We start from the raw sequence: 6,245 nt of genomic DNA, 5'->3' as shown, positions 1-6,245 counted from the left end.
TAGCTTGAAAACATGCTTAAAAAAATCCATAAACGACTTACATATCACATTCAAAAACTTACAACTCAATATTCAAGTATTATGAAGGACTATATTCACATTATCACATGCTTGATACATAACAATAACATACAAGCTCTTTTGTTGTCAAACTATTCATCACATCAAACACATTTAAATGGTGCAGCATGTTCAAGTTGTTCCCATTGCTGAAAATACGTACATTACGAGTCTTAAAGGATTACCTGGTAGCAAAAGAATAAACAGTAGTTCAGCAATTAAAGAAGCATAAAAACAGCAGCAAAACCAGCAGCAAATCCGTGTTAAAACAACCCGAAAACTTATAGAGGGAACTCAGAAACGAACTCTAAAGAGGACTTATACTTTTCTAAAAGTTTGCACTCTAAAATTCACTCCCAAAGCTCACCATTTCAGCTTACTTTTCATGTGTTCAACTGCTGAATTTTTTTGTTTTTGTGACAAAGCAATTGTAAAAAATGCCCCCGGAAGTGTGATGGAGTCCCCTCTATATATCAAAACAACCAGCTATTTTAAAAAATTAAAAATCAATCTTTTTGACAGATTTTTCTACAAAATCTGCTCTTAAATTCAAAAAGCAAGACTTTCTAGTTCAAATCTTGTTAACTATTTCAAACAAAATCTGCTCTCCACTATTCAAAGATAGACTTTATTCAAATAATGTCCAAAGGTCTTCATTTTCTTACCAAACAATTTGACTTTTGAGTGTTGTACTCAAAGAGTCTTGAAGCAGTAAACAAACAACCAAACAAGTACCATATACGCTTAAGTATTTTTCATTACCTCACTTTTATTAATATAAAACTATTTTACTACTTCAACAAGTGCAAAAACAGAAAATTTAACATTTCAAACTTCAAAAACTAATGCTAAAATAATTAATAATACACAAAAATAAAATCTGATAATTAAAAACAAAAATAAAAAAATCAGCCATGAAAAAGAATAGTATTTTACCATTTTACACATCAAAAGGCCGAAAAAATGGTGGTATGCCAAAGAGGGTGTTCCGGGAGGTCGCCGGAATTAGGCCGGATTTTGGTTGCCGGATTTTTAGGGTAGAATTGACATCAATAGCTAGGTCTTGAAGAGCCCTATCCATTGATGTAGGTATTTTGGGGTGGTAGTGGTTGGAGCTTCAAGAATTTGGGCAAAAAAGTGACGGGAAAGTTTCCTAGATCTAAGATTCAAGGAGTTTGAGGGATTTTTTTAGGATTTGGTTTGGAGATATGGAAAGAGGAAGTTGTGGAGATTACGTGGTGTGAATTTGGAGGTGTTTGGAGGTGGTCCGCCGGCGGCGACGATTTCCGACAGGCGGCGATGGGCGGAGCTGGGGCGGCGTAGAGAGAGTGAAGAGAGAGAGAGAAGAGAGAAGAAGGAGAGGGAAAGAAGAGAGAGGAAATAAGGGGAAATGGGAAAAAAATTTGGTATTTTAGGCTTTAAATACCTAGGATGAAGATCAAACTAGGACCGTTGGATTAAATCAAGATGGGTGGATGAGATTGAATCTTGTCACTTAACCAAAACGACGTAGTTTCAAGACAAAACTACGTCGTTTTAAGCTCTTCTTGGCAGCCCCCTTTTGGACCGGGTTTGGGCTCTTTGGGCTCAAATTTTGGGCCAATTTTGGCACAATTTTAATTAAATTACACTAGCACAAACCCCACCCCATTTATCAAACCATTACTCAACTCTTAAAACCTATATATACACAAATAAGAACAAACACACACACACATACACACACATACATATTATATATATATATATATATATATATATATATATATATATATATATATATATATATATATATATATATAGGCGAAAATTAGGCATTTACTGCTGCCTCTCTTTGCTGGAGAACATGAAGAGTTTTCGTGCAAATACAAATAAATGCCATGGATAATTTTTTGCTCACATTCACTCTAGTGGAAGCATTTTGAAAAAGGTGGTGACCGAACCTTGCTTCTGAGGTTGCCTACATATCCTTGGCTATAAAGGAATTTGGTCAGTGTAGTTCTGGGAAAATTTGGTAGGTGGGACTACCAGACACTGGAGTTAAGACTGATGTTGTTGCTGCTGTTGTTGTTACTCTTACGGTTACTACTTCTTACATCAAAAGAAAAAGAGAAGAGCACTATATTTGTCTTCAAACTAAGAGTACAAAAATTCCTATCCACGTGTCTTCTAGAGTCAAATCTTGATTCTTGACCTGCTCGTTTGTGTTGACCTTAGATTGGATCTTAATTCTTTTGAAGAAAAGATTATGACTCAATCTCGATGGCTTGCTTTCTGGATCAGAATTTGAGAAGATGAATCTTGAGAAGCTGGGCTGCTAACACATTATCAAAGCTAAACTCTGATTATCTTATGATCGAAGGATTTCTTTCTTCTGATGAGAAACTGAAACTGCAAGCTTTAATCGTCACTTGTGCTATACGACAGAACCTGCAAAGCCATCAAAGACAAACAAAAACGAACAAAATTTTTCTACCCCAGTCTGGCACTAGGAAAATTCTGTGAGTTATTAGAGATATCTATAAATTATCTAATTTATTGAAAAGGCAGATAGAAATAGTAGTATAAACTAGCTGAAAGAGATAAAATTTGGTAACGAAGGACAGTTTAACCAGGGATCGGTACCTTGTGCAACTGAAATGAAATGTAATCATAGGCTGGTACCCTCTCTTTCTGGAAGGAAATAGAATCGTGTGTTAGCACCATGTATTATCGATAAAGTGTTGAATCCCTCTAGTCGAAACAGTTCGATCTGAGTTAAACTGTATTTAAACAACCTGAGCGAAGATTACTTCTACCCAAAACTACGAACTAGATCCCCCTGGGCGAAATAGTTCTACCTGGGTTAAGCTACGTAAAACACCCTAAGCGAAGAGTGCTTCTACCCGGAAACTATGAGCTAGATCCCTCTAGGCGAAACGGTTCTACCTAGGTTAAGCTATGTAAAACACCCTGAGCGAAGAGTACTTCTACCTGGAAACTATGAGCTGGATCCCCCTAGGAGAAACGGTTCTACCTGGGTTAAGCTAATGTAAAACAATCTGAGTGATGAGTACTTCTACCCGGAAATATGAGCTGGATCCCCGTAGGCGAAACGGTTCTACCTGGGTTAAGCTACGTAAAACACCCTGATCGAAGAGTACTTCTACTCGGAATATAAGCTGGATCCCCTAGGCGAAATGGTTCTACCTGGGTTAAGCTAATGTAAAACAACCTGAGCGAAGAGTACTTCTACCCGGAAATATGAGATGGATCCCCCTAGGCAAAACGTTTCTACCTGGGTTAAGCTACGTAAAACACCCTGAGCGAATAGTACTTCTACCTGGAATATGAGCTGGATCCCCCTAGGTGAAAAGGTTCTACCTGGGTTAAGCTATGTAAAACAACCTGAGCGAAGAGTGCTTCTACCCGAAAACTATGAGATGGATCCCCCTAGGCGAAACGATTCTACCTGGGTTAAGCTAATGTAAAACAACCAGAGTGAAGAGTACTTCTACCAAAAATATGAGCTGGATCCCCCTAGGCGAAACGGTTCTACCTGGGTTAAGCTACGTAAAACACCCTAAGCAAAGAGTACTTCTACCCGGAATATGAGCTGGATCCCCCTAGGTGAAAAGGTTCTACCTGGGTTAAGCTATGTAAAACAACCTGAGCGAAGAGTGCTTCTACCTGGAACTATGAGCTGGATCCCCCTAGACGAAACAGCTCTACCTGGGTTAAGCTACGTAAAACACCCTGAGCGAATAGTACTTCTACCCGGAAACTATGAGCTGGATCCCCCTAGGCGAAACAGTTCTACCTGGGTTAAGCTACGTAAAACACCCTGAGCGAAGAGTACTTCTACCCAAAAACTATGAGCTGGATCCCCCTAGGCGAAACTGTTTTACCTGGGTTAAGCTACGTAAAACACCCTGAGCAAAGAGTACTTCTACCCGGAAACTATGAGCTGGATCTCCCTAGGCGAAACGGTTCTACCTGGGTTAAGCTACGTAAAACACCCTGAGCGAAGAGTACTTCTACCCGAAAACTATGAGTTGGATCCCCCTAGGCGAAAAGGTTCTACTTGGGTTAAGCTACAAAAATGGGAGGTGTGAATAATATTGATGCATGCTGAAAACAGAAAAATGGAGATTTTAAGGATCTTGCGTTTGGTGACGTTCATTTTTTTTTGTTCTTTGTTTCATGGAATGCAGGAATTTGGAGGGGACTTCCCTTTTGGATTGATTATTGCTGCAAAGCTCTTTAGAGCCCTTGCGCAGTTTCTCTTTGGTTGCACCTGCTTCTCACAAGGTTGCTTTGGATCGCACATATTTCATGTTTTTAAACAAAGAATAATTGTTAGTTTGAAACGGTGGTTGGTTTTGTGGCCTTGATTGTTTTGATCACTTGATCTCGGCCCTTTCAACTGAAACTGGTTGCTTCCTGAATACCGATTGCCTTTCTGACTTTGGAGAAACTCTAGCTTATCTGGACTTTTTCATGATGATTGGTTGGTGGAACTCAACCTTTTCGACTCTATCTTGCCTTCGTAGGCCTTTTCCTTCTGATTTCTCTTTTCTTTTCTTTTTTCTTCTTTTTTTCTTCTTTTTTTTCTTCTTTTTTTTATCATTTTTTTTATTTTTCTTTTCTTCGGAGCATTGGGGAACTTTTGGCTCCTCAAACTTTGCTGCAACGGCTAGTCGCGTGGGACTTAACCTTTTCCAATTTTATTTCGCCTTCGTTGGCCTTTCTTTTCTGGCTTCTTTCTCCCAACTTCAAATTCAGAGCATTTGGGATGCCTTGGCTTTTTTCAACTCTTTGCCGAGATGGTTAGCCACGTGGGACTCAACCTTTTCAACTTCATTTGCCTTTATAGGCGCTCCATTTGATTTTCTCTTTCCAAGAGTTTTGATTTCGAAGCATCGGCCGCCATGGCTAGTCGGGGTCGACTTGATGCTCGTACGAGGCTGGGTGCCTTTCTACACATTAGCTCGCGCCAAATGAGAACCCTATAAATCAGTCTTGCCATCATTTCTTTGTCTTAGTTTCGGAACAGTGTTAGAGCGAAATGGATTCAAAGAAAACAAACAATGGAATGGAGAATAAGTTTAAAACAAGAAGTGTCACTTTCGGGGAAAGGAAAGAAGGACTTATCTAGAGTACATGCGGACTTCAATGAACATGACATGCCTTTTGGACTGGATGCCTGATCTGTGTAAACCGTCCGACTCTCAGAAATTCATCACAATGTTTTCCTCAAAATCGAGAAACCTTGCCAGGACTCTGTCGGTGCCGATGGTTGTGAGGATCCTCTTTTCGATCAGGGGAGCCCTTTGCGGGTTTTTACGAGCTGACCTCTCTCATTTTCTTCTCGCCTTATAGTGCTCTTTACGAGTTTTCACTAACAAGACTCTCTTATTTTTCGTTTCTCTTCTTACCATCGCCTCATGGTGCCCGTGTGGGTTTTCACCAATAAGGCTCTCTCATTTTATTTCTCTCATTTTTATTGCATCGGATCCAAGTAGTCGTATTCTCTAATCCTTGAACATTCTCACCGATTGATCGGAAGGACTTGAAAGGATTTGGGTAAAAATGATTTGGATCGAATTACAACTTTGGAACCATTCAGGCGGGATCATCGCCAGACCATTACAACATCTGCCCCAGTTTCACTTTTGGGAGAATTTGAATTTTTTTTTTGGTGTGACTGAACCCCAGAGAGAGGTTGCCTACGTATCCTTTCGGAATCATGTCGAACGTAGTTCAGGATGACTTGAATTTGTTTTGATATATATTTTTTGTTTCATTTTTCATTTCATTTTTTTTTTTTGCTTTTTTTTTCAATAACACCTTTAGGTTCCAAATAGGGTGATCAAATAATGGGAGCCGGCTCAAAGAGTTTGCAAAGGGTTGATAGTGTTTGGGTAGCGAGAATGAAAGCCTTCGTCATCCCAATTGGAGAATATTAGTACTATATGGAGGATCCAACATAGTACTTTTTGACTGCATTTGCATTGACAGTTATTTCAGGGACATTTCCTTCGATGTGTCCCAGGTGCAACGCACTCTTTTGTCAGTACTCTTGTTGCAATGTACGGACCTTTCCAATCCGGGAACCAATTTTCCTTCAGTTGTTCCAACTCTTTGTTTTATTTTCTTAAACTTTATCTTCATTGCGATCTAATCCTTGATTCATTATTTCGAGG

The 6,245-nt window shown here is 39.3% G+C and overlaps 1 long non-coding RNA gene across 1 annotated transcript; it reads right to left on the bottom strand.

The window, feature by feature from the left end:
* Positions 1-1,451, bottom strand: LOC138886388 (uncharacterized). Its single transcript, XR_011405101.1, has 2 exons — positions 997-1,451; positions 1-245 (listed from the first exon to the last, which is right to left on the bottom strand). It is a non-coding gene; the product is annotated as an uncharacterized lncRNA (long non-coding RNA).
* Between the last annotated feature and the right edge of the window lie 4,794 nt (positions 1,452-6,245).

The sequence above is a fragment of the Nicotiana sylvestris genome, chromosome 2 (assembly GCF_000393655.2).
Source record: "Nicotiana sylvestris chromosome 2, ASM39365v2, whole genome shotgun sequence".
Taxonomy (NCBI): domain Eukaryota; kingdom Viridiplantae; phylum Streptophyta; class Magnoliopsida; order Solanales; family Solanaceae; genus Nicotiana; species Nicotiana sylvestris.
The sequence above is the reverse complement of the archived record's forward strand: the minus strand, read 5'-3'. Positions and strand labels throughout refer to the sequence as shown.